This window comes from Panthera onca, chromosome C1 (assembly GCF_046562875.1).
Source record: "Panthera onca isolate mPanOnc1 chromosome C1, mPanOnc1 haplotype 2, whole genome shotgun sequence".
Taxonomy (NCBI): Eukaryota; Metazoa; Chordata; class Mammalia; order Carnivora; family Felidae; genus Panthera; species Panthera onca.
The window spans coordinates 75,453,321-75,469,067 of record NC_138346.1 but is presented as its reverse complement, the minus strand read 5'-3'; the positions used below and the strand labels follow the sequence as shown (position 1 = coordinate 75,469,067).

Genomic DNA, 15,747 nt, shown 5'->3' with positions numbered 1-15,747 from the left:
CTTCTGTTTGTAATTATATGTTTATGTATTCAATATTAAATAAAGCAGTGGAATCTGTAATTAAATAATTATCATAAAATATTGGGAAAACATTCAGATTGACAAAAAATCCAATCCTATTAACTTCTGTTGAACTTTATTAAGTGATTCTTCTGAAGCTGATCGCGGTGAAGCAGGCAAATGGAAATTTTGTTATGTGTGTACAGGATTACACAGCTACCTAGCTGTCTCTTCGGACCTTTAGACGATTTGTAACAACTCCTCCCTATTTTTCTTCTGTTATAGTAGCTATTCAAACAACTACGTGTTCACATTTGTTAGGAACAAGGGGTAAGGAGCTAGGACCCTGACCAAATTATAAGAGTAAATTAGAACGCTGTGACCTGACTTTGAAGCATTGGTGATTCTAGCCAAATGACCTAACTTCTCTAAACCGCTCTTTCTTTCATTGTGAATGACTTGATCATGGGCCCCTTTTCAACACTAATTTTATGAATCAGAGCCTCTACCCATAGGATACTATACATCAAGAATACTAGAGTGGGTTGGAGAAAATCATAAAAGATTAATGACTAACCTAAGAACTCCCACATTAGGATTTATTTTTAAGAAGTTTTTACTGTGTGAATAGAGAGCAAAATTTGAAGATAAATACATCATGAAATTATGAAGACATAAAAGATATGAAGATGTTAGGGACTCAGTAAATTGAAACTGCAGTCCTAAGTCACCTGTGGAAGAATGCAGTCAAATCATTTTTACCTCTGACAACCTCAGTTCTTTAAAATGAGAGAACTAGAACTGGATAGAGATGTGTGTTGTTGTTTTTTTTAAATTGCATCCTGAAAGGGCTCTAACTTGCCAGGAGAGCCTCATGGCCATTGTCTGTTGGGGCCCACCTTCTTTGCCCAGTCCCATCACTTCCACTAGACGTTTTTTTAAAAATACCTTATTTATAAGTAACCTCTGTACCCAAGGTGGGGCTGGAACTCACAACATTGAGATCAAGAGTGGAGGGCTCCACTGACTGAGCCAGCCAAGCACCCCTCCACCAGGCCATTTTTAAACTCTCCCATTTATTTGCGTTTGTTTGATGGGTTACAAGTCTGAAATAAAAGATTTTGAAAAGCCCTGATCTAACTACATTCCTTCAAACTCCAAAATGTTCTGATTCAAAATTTAAAACAGTCTAAAAAACTTAAACACTACCAAGAGTTTAAAGAGAAATAAGGATCAAATGAGAAATACAGCCTAGTGACAAATAATATTAGTGACCTATCAAAGACCATACTACATTTTTTTTTCCTTCCTGCAAGTCCATGTGAGTCAGCCTAGCCCTAGGAACAAATGTGGTGCTGTAAGCCAGTTATTCCATTTTCCTTTCCAAACATTGGTCTCAGATGGGTTTGTGACCCTTCCTGCCAAAGACAGTGCAGTATAGACATAACCTAGGGGCTTCTGGGAAAGATGGTATGGAAGCTCTCTTTTGTCTTTTCTTTCCTGCTTGTAACACTGCCATATGAGGTATAATACTTGGAGCTGCCCCACCCATTTTGTGACTTGAGGAAAGACTGAGGATGACCCAGAAGAAAGAGACATCGTGGGATTTTCTCCATCCAGTCTTAGGTAAGGTAATTAAAGATCTTTATTGTTTAAACCCATTTGTGGTGGGCACTTTGTTATACACAGACAAAAGCATTCTGTGTGTGTGTGTGTGTGTGTGTTTAGCAGTTCATTTATTTCTGATAGAAGTCTGGTACAAGTATTCTATTCTGTGGCGAACTGATACGTTGAGATTAGGGTGAGGCTAACTCTCCCCCTCATCTCTGTCACAGTGGTAAGTATGTGAAACAGATCTAGCCAGATATTTCCCTTTGTCATGGTGGTGTTCTTTTTTTTTTTTTTAATTAGGTTTATATATTTATTTTGAGAGAGACAGAGAGAGAAGAGAGAGAGAGAGAGAGCAGGGGAGAGGCAGTCAGAGAGGGAGAGAGAACCCCAAGCAGGATCTGCACCAACTGTGAGATCCTGACCTGAGCCCAAATCAAGAGTCAGATGCTTAATCAACTGAGCCACCCAGGCACCCCACCTGTGTTTAACTTAGAGATGGATATGTGGCCATAAGAGGGATGATAGAACTTTCCAGAACTTACCAGAACTTTCTTTCCAGAGATATAAACAAAAACTGTCTTTCTGTTGGGTGAGCAAACAGATTGAGTATATAGCTAGTTTTGCTGATGCCATCTTGCTTGAGAGAGAGAGAGAAACATCCCCAATATGACGCTGAGCCCCTAAAAGCAACCATGCTTAAATAGAACAAAATCTAGATTTTGTGTTTATGTGAGTCAGTAACTTGTCTTTGGAAAATGAGCTATCTTTTTTTTTTTTAAGTCAGTTTGAGTAGTACTTATATTGCTTGCATCGAGACAACAAAAATTGAGAAACAGTTTTACCCAAAACATAGTAAATTTAGAGAACTTATTACCCTTGAATGTGATATAGGCTGAAAATATGAAAGTTTAAGAAAAATGTAAAGAATGTATCTGTGGTAGAATTACAAAAAAAACTATTAAGACCATGAAAAAGTTTGTAGGACTTGTTCCAAGTTGTTTAGATAAAGGTAATTCTGTGGCAAGAAAAGCCACTGAAGATTTTTTGAGCAAGAGGAGAATCAAAGCATTAAATTTTTTTAAAATGTTTATTTACTTTTGAGAGAGAGAGAGAGAATGGGGGAGGGTCAGAGAGAGAGAGGGAGACACAGAATCTGAAGCAGGCTCCAGGCTCTGAGCTGTCAGCACCAGAACCCAACGTGGGGCTTGAATTCACGAACCGTGAGATCATGACCTGAGCCGAAGTCGGACGCTTAACCAACTGAGCCACCCAGGTACCCCAGAGTCAAAGCTTTTGAAGGGATCATCTGGTAACAATGTGCCAGAGAAGTAGAAGTAAGAGAAACCAGAAGTCAGGAAATTCATGCAGGAGGTGATTACAATGTAATCGGAGCAGCAGTGAGGTTCTGAAGTAGGAGGAAGGCTGTTGCTTGAGGTTCATGGCCAGGTAGAAGGATGGGAAAAAGAAATCTAGTTTAAGTGACTGGGAGAATAGTGGTATCATGTCAGGTCTGGCAGAAAACTGACTGGAAGGAAAAGGGTGGAGTAAAGTGTTTGCTTCCGGAAATATACACTCTGAGGTAAATAGGGTGAAATGCCTCCTGGGCAGTTGACCTCCAGATCTAGAGAAATCAAGACTACAAAAGTGGAGTCGGGGGCAACAACACAGAAGTAAAAGGTAAGTATTTGAAAGTGGAGGAAATCACAGAGAGAGGAGAGCTGAAGGCCAAGCCTTGAGAAGGTCTGTTTTAGGGAGTGGTAGGAGTTGAGGAGCCAGAGGTGGAGAAGCAAGGGAGTGGGTTGTCATGGAATCGGTGGAGACAGGGCTTCTTCAGGCAGGCAGAACTTCCTCTTGCTAATTCTGAGTCACATCATGACACAGGTCACGTCAGGACAAATACGTGTATCGTTGCGTTTCATTGCAATGCTCTGTGTTAATCCTGTTCCACATCGGAGGTGCTGTGGAAGCAGTGATTTCGTGACTGGTATGGTTAAGCACGGAAAGATCACAGATGGCCGACGGTGTCTTTTGGGTAGCACACACCAGCACTTCCTAGTCTGCGGAGCCACCATGCTCTGGTGAGTGGCCCTTTCTGAGGCTGGCAGAGAGGAGAAAGCGAGGAGTGCCGTGGAATGTTACCCAATCATTTCTCTCAGGAAACCTGTCATTGTGACAGCCCGATGGGGCAGGCAGGGGCTTGTCATTTGCATCATAGCTCTTGGAACTCTTGCTCAAGGCACCCTATCCCTGGTTGGTGTTGGCTCACCATGGAAATGTGGCCAGGCTTATATCATCTGAAGAAAGCAAACCATTAAGAAACAGAAATAGTTCATTTAATACATAGCCACCAAAGCAATGCTTTTTTTTTTTTTTTTTTTTAAACTTGTGAGTGATTGTATTGATTTAATACACACAGCTTATTTCTGTCCCAGGTTACAAACTAGCCCTGGGGAAATGGTGGAGCCAGTCATTTGGATTGCCCTTTACTGGCTGGGAATTAAATCATTACTTATTCCATTTTAGAATCACAAGTAGTACCCCAAGGCCTACTTTCCTAAGGATTAAAATCAAGGCATGGAAATGAAGAATCCAGATGTAATTCTCAGATGCATGCAGATGTTGAGAATGCAGCAATTTTTCCTGGAAAGCTGTCACTGCAAAATCATCCTGCTCATGATAGGCTCATTCCTAGTTCTGCAGCATGTCTAATTAGTCAACAAGTCGGATTTTCTTCTTTTAAAACAGCGCTGAATCTTGCTCTTCCTCCTCAGGCCCGTCCCTCTGGACTACTGCAGATCCTTATCAGCTCACCCCCTGGGTTACCTGGGAAACCCCTGCTTCCCTCCCCCCACCCCCATAATTGCTGCTGGTTGAATTTTCTCCCTCCCTCTCCTATTCCTTCCCTCCTTCCCTCTCCTACTTCTTCCCTCCCTCCTTCCTTCTTCTGCTTCTAGTTTCCTTAATTTTTCAAAAATTTAATCATTTTTATTGCTGGTTCAAAATTGACTTAATTTCGAATTCATATGGAGTCTTCAGGGTGGAGGATATATGGGTATGAATTCTTTATCCTTCTCTCGACACTCATTTCTGATGCAGCATTTATTCAACCCCTCTTGAGCTGTGGCACTCGGCCACCCACCATCTAATGGAAGTATATATACGTATATATATATATGTATATATATATATGTATATATACATATTCTTTTCATAGGTAATCCATGCATATGGTGCAAAATTCAAAAAGCATAAGAGTATGCGTTAAAAAGCTTGTCTTCATCCCACCCTCCACCCCTTACCCCCCATTTTCTGGGTTCCATTTCTTAGAGGTGACCCACTGCCATCAGTTTTTTGTATTTCCCTGCACAGAAATCGTATGTAGATACAAATTGCATTTAGCTTTTTTGCACAAAAGGTACACACCATACCTACTGTTGTGACTGTTGCCTTTTTTCTTTCTTTTTTTCTTTCTTTCTTTTTTTCTTTCTTTCTTTCTTTCTTTCTTTCTTTCTTTCTTTCTTTTTCTTTCTCTCTCTCTCTCTCTCTCTCTCTCTCTTTCTTTCTTTCTTCTTTCTTTTTCTCTTTTTTTTAAGATAGATAGCAGCAAATTTTTCTTCTATACAAGTGGAGCTACCTCTTTCTTTTTAATAGTTCTATGTTTCTATATAACTGCACTCTACTGGCTAAAAAGTAAAACATTATTTATTCCGTCTCATAATCACAAATAGTGCTCCGGGCCAGGTTTCCTAAAGATTTAGAATCAAAGCTTGTAAATGAAGACTCCAGCGCTAATGCTAAAATGTATGAGGATGATGAAAATGTCCATTGCATGAAGGTACTGGAATTACCTTAACCAGTTCCTTAGCCAAGGACATATAGTCTTCTGATCTTTTGCTAGTGGAAACAACACTGCAGTGAGTATCTTTGAACAAATGCCATTTTGCTCATGTATGAAATATCTGCAGGATAGATTCTTAGAAGTGCAACTGCTAAGCCCTAGAGTGAGTACATTTTAAATTTTGATACATATTATGGAATTATTCCCAGGAGAGGTCTCTTTTTTTTTTTTTTTTAAACATTGTTTTCATTTTATCATTCTGCTCACAAACTTCAGTGGATCCTAATTCCAACCACATTTTTTAAACGTTGCCAAATTCAGGGCGAGCTTCATAGATGTGCAACCTGTACATTTGCACAAAGTCTTGCACTTAGTTGATTGGCACTTAGCTGAATGCTTAGCTGTCGTCCTGTTGTAATTCTTAAGTTTTGAACAAGGGACTCTGTGTTTTCATCTGGCACGGAAGATTAAATAGCCAGTCCTAGCTGATTCACCAGACACCCCAATTCCCAGGGCCATTTTGACTATGGCAACATTCTTGCTGCCCTCTGTCATGCACAAAACACAGCATGCTCATTCCTCATGATGATGGCTTTGTTGCTTTCTCCACCCTGTACATTTCCCTTCTGTCTGCATGTTTCCAAAGGTCATTTCAGCTTCAGCTCCATTTGGGAAACCTAATTCAACTATTCCAACCATCTTGTACTTTCCTTTTTCTGTCTGATCCAAAGCTCTGCCTCTTCAACCCTGTACCTTGCTGCTTATCAGTTCTGATTCTGTTCCTCAAATCCCCTTCATAGTAGGAGAGTCACTTATTTTCTGTGGGTCTCGGTTTTCTTGGTCTAAAGTGAAGATATGGTTCTAGATCACCAAGATTCTTCTCAGTAGTAATCATCTGTGAACTTTTTATATTGCTTTGAAAGATGCTGAGTTTGAGGTTTTAGACAAGATATACAAGTTTGACTAGGTGAAAACACATAGTTGGATTCTAAGAGAGGTCGTAGCAGAGTAAAGGAGCACTAGATTATAAAGTAATACATTTGGATGGAGAAGACATTTTCTCATGAGATTTTTTAAAAATTACTAAAGAAATTCAAGTTAAAAAAGGAGATCTCTCTTTGGACCCACTAGACTAGACAATATGTTAAAGCTGCATGATGCTAAATATGGGCAGGGACATGGGACATTTGACCCTGTGCACCACTGGCGGGCTTGTGGATGGGAGCTGCCATTTCGGAGAGCAGCTGGTACCATTTGGACACATTATGTTTGCGTATAAACCATGAACTTGTATTTCCATTTGGGAATACTTATATAAGTAAATTCTTATGTAGGTCAAATAATTTCTTGTAGAAGTCAATACAAGGACTTATACCAGGATGTTCATTGTGTGTTATTTGTGGAAGCAACCCAAGTGTTCTGTAGGAGACTGGACAGATTGGGGCACCTGGGTGGCTCAGTCAGCTGAGCGTCTGACTTCGGCTCAGGTCATGATCTCATAGCTCGTGAGATCGAGCTCCGCATCAGGCTCTGTGCTGACAGAGTCTGGAGCCTGCTTCAGATCTGTGTCTCCCTCTCTCTCTGCCCCCCCCCCCATACTCTGTGTCTGTCTCTGTCTTTCAAAAATAAACATTAAAAAAAAAAATTTAAGGAGAGTGGACAGATCAATGGTAATGGTGCACACCATGACTTGTATCCAGCATGTGGAAGGAGTAGATTAAGATGTAACACAGAGCAGAGAACAAACTGAGGGCTGCTGGAGGGGAGGGGCGTCGGATGGGTTAAATGGGTGATGACCATTAAGGAGGGCACTTGTTGGGATGAGCACTGGGGGTTATATGTAAGAGGTGAATCACTGGGTTCTACTTCTGAAGCCAAGACTACACTGTATGTTAACTAACTTGAATTTAAATTAAAAAAAAAAAAAAAAAAGAGTGAGAAAAGAGAAAAAAGATGAATCAAGGAGCAACATGGATGCTGTCAAAAACATGGTACCTAGTGAATAATATAAGGTACAAAATGAGATATGATAGTATAATTTACATACCTTTAAAACGGTGAACTCAAAACAATACATGCTTTGTAAGGTCACATGTAAACAAAAAGATGTATGTTAAGCACAATACGGTGATGCCTTCTAGGGAGGCAAAGGGAAGAAGAGAGGGGTGTGGGGGTAAGCGTGAATAAATAAAAGAACAAAGATATATGGCCCAATGATAATAGTGTGTCATAAACAGAGAAGGATGATTAGCTCAATTTTAGACAAATGAGCTCCTCCAACTAAAAATATGAAAGCTAAAAAATAAAGCATATAAACTATGAAAATGCAAACAGCACAGAAAAGTATAAAATCAAAAGTTAAATTCTTCTTCCATTCTAGAATATTTTTCTTCCTCGTTTCCTGAAATTAGTTCTTAAAGTTTTCAGCCATTAGTAATTTCTGGTTTAACCTATCTTTCTCTGCTCCATTTCAACACAGGCAGATCTACCCTTTAATAATGACAGAGTCCTCCATGGTACAGAGACATAGCATAATTTAATCAATCACTTCTTGATGGACCGTGTTTACTAGAATGTTTCTCATTTTCTCATTGATTTTTCAGAGTATTTGTATATTAACAAACCTCATTTGGATTTTCATTTTCTGAGCTCCTGCAATATTTCTAGTCCCTATCAAGATTTAGCCCTTAAATATTTATTATTTATGTTTTTTACTGTTATTCCTGCCTTCCTAATATGTTGTATTTGTGGTCAGAGAAACTTTCATGTAGTTGTTTTGTTAGCTTTCGTGATTGTGTTTCAGCCGTCCCTATCACAATATTGGATATAAAGGCAGGGTTCAGATATTCTTTTTAAAAAAGTTTTTATGTGCATTTATTTATTTTGGGGGGGAGAGGGAGAGAGAGCACAAGCAGGGGAGGGGCAGAGAGAGGGGAGAGGGAGAATCCCAAGCAGGCCCTGCACTGTCAGTGCAGAGTCCGATGCAGGGCTCAATCCTGCAAACCACAAGATCATGACCTGAACTGAAATCAAGAGCCAGATGCTTGACCAACTGAGCCACCTAGTGCCCCAGTGTCCAGATATTCTGATTGACATTAGGAATTGTATATGCAAAGTAACCTATCAAGAATCATCAATATACGTGAATAGTAATCAAAATTTCTTTGATAGAAAACTCCAACTGAGGCCTGGAAATATTTAAAAACAATCTCTCTCTCTCTTTCTTTCTCCCTTCCCCTCACCCCCTTCTCTTTCTCATATCCTATAATAATAGCACTGAGCATACTACAAAATTGAAAAATTATTCCAATACTGTAATAGAAAACGTGTAACTTTTGGTATAATTTATATATCAAATATTGTGTGTTGAATTGTTTTCCTCAGAATTCATATGTGTAAGTACTAACCCCTGGTAGCTGTGAATGTGACCTTTTTTTTTTTTTTTTTTTTTTAATAGGGTCTTTGGAGGTGATTGGGATGAGGTCATGGGGGGGGCCCTAATTCCATAAGATTGGGTCCTTATAAAAAAGGGAGATTTGGATGCAGGAACAGACACACAGATACACAGACACACACAGAAGACTATATGGAAGGCAGGGATGGGGCAATACTTCCACAAGCCAGGAACACTAAAGATTGGCAGCAAACCTCCAGAAGCTAGGAAAGAAGCATAAAACAGACTCTCCCTCACAACCCTCATAAGGACCAATCCTACCAATACCGTGATCTTGGACTTACAGCCTCCAGAACTGTGAAACAACACATTTCTGTTGTTCAAGCCGTACAATTTGTAGTACTTTGTTGCTACAGTCCTAGCAAATGAAAACATCAGGTTATCAGGAAGACGAAACTCAGCAGTTAAAATTCTACAATATTAATTTTTTAGCTTGGCAGAAACCAGTGTATTTGTTTATTAATAACAGTAACATCATTCTTAATGTGAATTCTTGCCTTAATAGGCTCCTATGATTTAAGTAACATAAAGCTAGACCAGACAGTTATCTGATGCCAGAAAGTCAAGAAACTATTCAACATGAATAGGAAGGAAGGAAAACTGATTCCACAAATAAACTCTTTTACAAAGGTAACATCTTGGCTACCAGAGCTTTAATTTAAGGAAGCTTAGTAAAAGTACTTCAATCATTTAAGCAAATACTAGTTCCCTAAAGAAATTACAATGTAGCTTCTTTAGGAAGACTTATAGATGATAAAATAATTGACAACCACTTGTGTAAGAAGAACATTCCCTTCAGACAAGTTTTTAGAATTATTCCCAATCTAAATGTTTCTAGTGCTATTTTCATGATTATTTTAGGCGTTAGACACATTAAATATAATTTGTGGACATGAAAGTTGCCAGAGATTGGCATAAAACTAGAAGTCACAAAACTTTAGGGAGAGAATGAAATGTTTTTATTTTCACTTTCAATCATGTAAGTGTCATTGCAAAATCTATACATTTGTTTTGTCAAATGCTGTGTTCATTAATCATCCTAGCTTTGCAGATTTTATTTGCCCTTAAATGTACTGTGTTCTTTTATAAATGTAACTTGGGTTCCCACATGCCTCTTCTGCTGTGCATGTGCAAGCACACACACTCACACATACACACGCATTTACTTGTTTTCCCCCCAAATGGAAACATGAAGGAGAAATCTACAGCGATGTGTGATAATGAGGCCATTGAATAAGACATCCTTGAGTGTACATTTTTATATAGCTTTGTATTTCAAACCACTTAAATATATTCAAATAATGATATTTAATAAGAAATAGTGAAGAAAGCAAACCCTAAAATTTGAATGTAAACAGAAATCAGGGAGCCTAACCATATATAAAACATAGCCACACAAACACAAAAAAATGAACTCAAATAACATCTGAATACAGTACTTTATACATTCTTTGTGACATGTATTCTAAGGGGGAAAAAATCTTGATTTTACATGGTAAATGTGTCACTAATAGAGGTATCAATGAATTGATTCTGAAACTGTTTTTTATGTATTGTAAGATACATAAGTGCAAATGAGTAATATATTGATGTTTTGTGCTATTAAGTTTCTCACTTGGAGAGGGAGATAAAAATATAGATTGGGGGAATATGAGAAAAACTCTCTTACTGAATTTGAACTGCAGATTATCACTAAAAACTCATGATAACAACAAAAAAAAAGTTTTTCCCTTAGTTTTGTCAACAGAAAGGCATGAAAGCAATGGCACTCTAGTCTGGATACCTCAATAACTTCTTGATGCATCCTGGTATTGTGGGGATGGGGCTAAAGGGGAGAAAGGCTCACCATGAAGAAGCATGCATACTATTTTCCACCTTTTTCTAAGGACAATAATAACGTATGCAATTGTAAGGAGAAGACTGTGTGAAAGAAGGGATTATGGGACAGATGTGGTGTGGGGGGAAGCACACCCTCTTGTCATTTACCAGCTATGTGAGCCAGAGCGGATTACTTAATCTTTCTACCTTGTTGTTTTTTTTTTTTTTTTAATTTTTTTAATGTTTTTTTAATTTATTTTTGAGACAGAGAGAGATAGAGCATGAACAGGGGAGGGTCAGAGAGAGAGGGACACACAGAATCTGAAGCAGGCTCCAGGCTCTGAGCTGTCAGCACAGAGCCCTACGCGGGGCTCGAACTCACGGACCGTGAGATCATGACCTGAGCTGAAGTCGGACGCTCAACCGACTGAGCCACCCAGGCACCCCTCTACCTTGGTTTTAAAATCTATTAAATAGGTATAACAGTAGTCTGACCTCACTGGGTTGTTGTGAGACAGAGATGAGTTAATTATCAGTAGAGGCAATTTTTAATTTTGAGTTTTTTTCTTATCTGTATTTTATTTTATTATTATTTTTTTAACGTTTACTTATTTTTGAGACAGAGAGAGACAGAGCATGAACGGGGGAGGGTCAGAGAGAGGGAGACACAGAATCTGAACCAGGCTCCGGGCTCTGAGCTGTCAGCACAGGGGCCCGACTCGGGGCTCAAACTCACGGACCGCAAGACCGTGACCTGAGCTGAAGTCGGCCACTCAACAGACTGAGCCACCCAGGCGCCCCTCTTATCTGTATTTTAAAAACATCTACATATATTCATTTTATAATAAATAAAAACAATACAAGTTATTTTTAAAAACATACTCATCTGAATATCTTTAACTTAGTGTCTAATTATCAGTCATTAGTTTGAAATTCATGGAGACAGGTCTCAAGATCAGAATCAGTCTGGGTGCTTTCTGAGAGCATTTCCCTTGATGAGTTTAGCATGGCTCAGGGTCTGGTCCTCAATTTTACGAGCTCAGAAACTTTGTTTGTTTGTACATCAGAATAAAACCGTCACTCTGAGTCGGATACACTTTAAACAGAACAACAATGATTTGGTTTCAATTCAAACTACACTGTTCTCTTTCATCAGTGTTATTATGTATTCATGAACAGAACATTTTCTTCTTATCCTCAAAATGTAAGGGGAGTCAGGCTATAATCTGATGGATGTTGGTAAGTGTGGAGTTAGAGTATGAGGCACTGATCTTAAAATCAAATGCTTAATGGCATCTGTTTATGAAATACCTAATGTTTCCATTTTCACAATGTATATATCATTCCATTACAGAAATTGAATAAGATCCATGGGCCATGCCCTCCTCTTCCTTGGATGAGTGGCACTCAGCTGAAATGTGCCTCTCTATTCCAAAGCAAGTGTTTCCAACTCCTTTCTGGAGACACATTTTTTTCTTTTTAATTGATGTATTACTAGCATCGATATAGTTACAGTTGATTATAGCTCTTCTGCTCCTTGTGTAGGAGATCATTTCTGCTGCCTGTAACACAACCTTCTTATTAAAACCCATTGGATGGCCAGGCTGTTGTTTCTAGTTTACATTGGAACATATCATGTGTGCTCAATAATGTGAAGGGGCAAACAAAACCTCCCTGGCCGGGGTGAATTCTCTTCCAAAACTAGAGAGTCACAAGCAGAGAATCCTACCAGTGTAGGAGATCATAGAAAGGTCTAATTTCCTGCTGTTCAAATCAGCCCACCCAGAGCCCACCCTGCTGGTGCTGGCACTCCATGGACTGTCTGCTCCCAAATTCTGGCTTGTGTGTGTATATTCTGTTGTTCCCTCTTCCCTGTGGCCCCTAGAATTGTTCTTAGAAATTATTCCCAACTTCCTTGCTTCCTGGTACACCTTTTTTGGGGGTATTTATTTCCTTTAGCCCAGGCTAAAGGAAATACTCCCTAGGCTCAGTTCAGCTCAGTTTCTGAGGCCCTAGAGTGGAGGCTATTGGCATAGAGAACAGGACTAAGGCAATGTTTTATATAACTTTGTGCCCCCTCGATATTTTGCAAAGTTAGTTTCTCTAAGTATGTGTGGATCTAACGGACAAATTTGTCTTTTGAGTTGTTTGCAAATGCCTTGAGCTTTTTATATCCAGAATGGTGTTGTCCTACCAGTGAAGACGTAAAGCTAAGATCTCAATAGAAACTGGTTTAACTTTGGTTGGACACTAAGAACCTATAACATGTTTGTCTTTATTTTTTATTTGCACTCACTTACTGCAAGGGGTAGTACTGCAAAGTCATAGACCATTTGACTTTGTTTTGCTCCTTAGCATTCATGACCATCTTATCTTGAGTTTATGCTTAAAAGGTTAATATTGCTATTGGTTACTTAGAGACCTCTTTGCTCTTCCCCCTTCCCTATTATATAAACACAATATTTACCCAAAAAGGATATGACTCTGGTTGAAGGAATATTGCATTTGGTCAATTAACTGAATGTCTAACAGACAAATTATTTCCAATTTAATATGATTTTCTATCCACTCCTAAGACTAATTTTATGTAGTGGAGGAAAAGTAACAAGGTTGGAGAAGATAAGTAAAAATACATATAGTGCTTTTAAGAAACCAGTCTTTGTTCAGCTTGAACTAACAGCAAAATAATTACCATAAACTGGAACGCTTCTAGTTAAGAGAAGGGGAAAGGAGGGCTAAAGTAACATGCTTAAGATCCTTCAAAAAGTAAATGGAAGGTCGGGATCCTGAACCCAGAGTTTATATTCTTGACAACCTGATCTATAACACACCCATAACAGATTTACTCTATGTTTTATTTGTACAACTTTTCAGTCATATGAAATTCTGTATATTAAAGAATATAGCAATGGACATTTCTAGCAGTTTTTCCTTTAGCACCAAATAGCTGAAAGACATCAAGTTAATATGATGTCTTCTACTATGACCTTAAAGGCTGTTACAGATTAAGTTGTTCCTCAGAAGGGCAAGGATTCCAAGTGTAATTGCCATATTCTGACTCCATGAACCTGTATTATAGAACCAACACACGTATAAAAAATCACATTTATGATGTTTGAATCATTGGGAAGAATTCTTCCTATAGCATCTTTCATAGGCTTAAGGAATACTTTGCTTGTCCAGAAAAGCCAAGCCCGCTCAGATAGTAAGTAGTTTGCTTGGCTCAGTTTACCATCCTCAGTGAAGTTTACCATCCTTGTCTGAGTCAGTTGAGAACACTGGTAATCACCCGAGACTTCCATTAACAGCACTGAGTAATGAAGACATAAGCTTTATCAGTCAGCCTCACAAAGTACTGCAGACAACTGTCTGAAACCCTTGTGGTATGGTATCATGCTTAAGAGTACAGGACCTGGGGCGCCTGGGTGGCTCACTCGGTTAAGTGGCCGACTTCAGCTCAGGTCACGATCTTGCGGTCCGTGAGTTCGAGCCCCGCGTCAGGCTCTGGGCTGATGGCTCAGAGCCTGGAGCCTGCTTCCGATTCTGTGTCTCCCTCTCTCTCTGCCCCTCCCCCATTCATGCTCTGTCTCTCTCTGTCTCAAAAATAAATAAAACGTTAAAAAAAAAAGAGTACAGGACCTGAGCAGGCTACCCAGGTTCAAATCCCATCTCTATCTCTAGATCTGTAGACTTATGCAGGGCATTCCCATCTCTTTCTTAGTTGCTTCCTTAGTACAATTGTATGCAGAGTTGTTTGGAGAATTAAATGGGCTAATGCACATAAAGTTCTTCCACAGTGCCCTAAGCATAAGCTTAGCTCCATAAATGTTAGCTATTAATACTAATAAATGAGAACCAATATTGCAAAACCTGTTTCTCACCAGTATAAAGATAACCAGCTTGGTTATGAGGACAAATGAATGTAAAACTGAGAGAAGAATCTACATAGGAGACCGAATATGTTTTTTGCTGAGTTTACAAAAAAATGGCAGTTTGGTGCTTCAATATTTTGTGAGTTTTACTTGTACTTTGTGGGCTGTTTTGGTAGGTGTGATGTCAAAATTAATAACCATGATGGCCTTTTTTTTTAAAAAAAAATTTTTTAACGTTTTATTGATTTTTGAGACAGGGAGAGACAGAGCATGAACAGGGGAGGGTCAGAGAGAGGGAGACACAGAATCCGAAACAGGCTCCAGGCTCCGAGCTGTCAGCACAGAGCCTGACGCAGGGCTCGAACTCACGGACCATGAGATCATGACCTGAGCCAAAGTCAGCCGCCCAACCAACTGAGCCACCCAGGTGCCCTCATGATGGCCTTTTATGTTTATAGTTACTTGTGGTCACAAATACCTTTCAGGCATTTTGCTCCACAGCAACCCTGTGTGACAGGTAACATTTCCTTGTTTTACTAGTAAAGAAACTGAGTGTTAGGGAAAAAAGTTAATATTTTAAAAAGGTTGAACTGGAACTCAAACAGTTTTCTTTTTCATTCTGAATTTCTGAATTTTCTTCCATGGGAGTGTGAAGAATGTAGATGAAGTGATTTATACACTTAACACAATTAGTAGAGGAGCAGAAAGTGTTCAGTTGGATTCAGATTGCCTCAAGAATTCAACCACTTCTGCTTAAACAATTTGCAGTGTTAAATTTAAAAGTTTTGATGCAAATGCACAAAGCGCTCAGAGACAAAGCTTGTTTTCTCCTCATAATTGAAGGATAGGGTCTCAGTGTCAGTCTCGCTGTTACTTAAATTTAAATATTGTAATACAAACACAGAGAACATATGTCATTAATCTGTTCTTGTCTTAGCATTCTGAATGAAACTACTTTCAGAATTGATGTTTTAAAGCAGACTAATAGTTGAACGTAAATGGCATACAATTTGCTACTTAGATGTTTCTTATTCTTCAAATTTTACATAAACTGGAAGGTAAACCCAATAGTTCTGTAACAATTGATACTGAAGCACAAAATTAGAGAATCAATGTGAGGTTAAACGTTCACATTAAAATTTAAAGAATGGGTC

The 15,747-nt window shown here is 38.9% G+C and overlaps 1 protein-coding gene across 2 annotated transcripts in view; it reads left to right on the top strand.

The window, feature by feature from the left end:
• The window catches only part of GPD2 (glycerol-3-phosphate dehydrogenase 2), a 220,863-nt gene that overhangs the window by 44,557 nt on the left and 160,559 nt on the right, over nucleotides 1-15,747 (top strand). Inside the window, exon 1 of one of the 2 annotated variants that reach the window (XM_078451288.2) lies at nucleotides 1,604-1,626. The exons of the other annotated variant lie outside the window; for it this stretch is intronic. The gene's annotated coding sequence lies outside the window, so the exon portion shown is untranslated. Of the gene's footprint in view, nucleotides 1-1,603; nucleotides 1,627-15,747 lie in introns of those variants that run through there. 2 annotated transcript variants of the gene reach the window in all.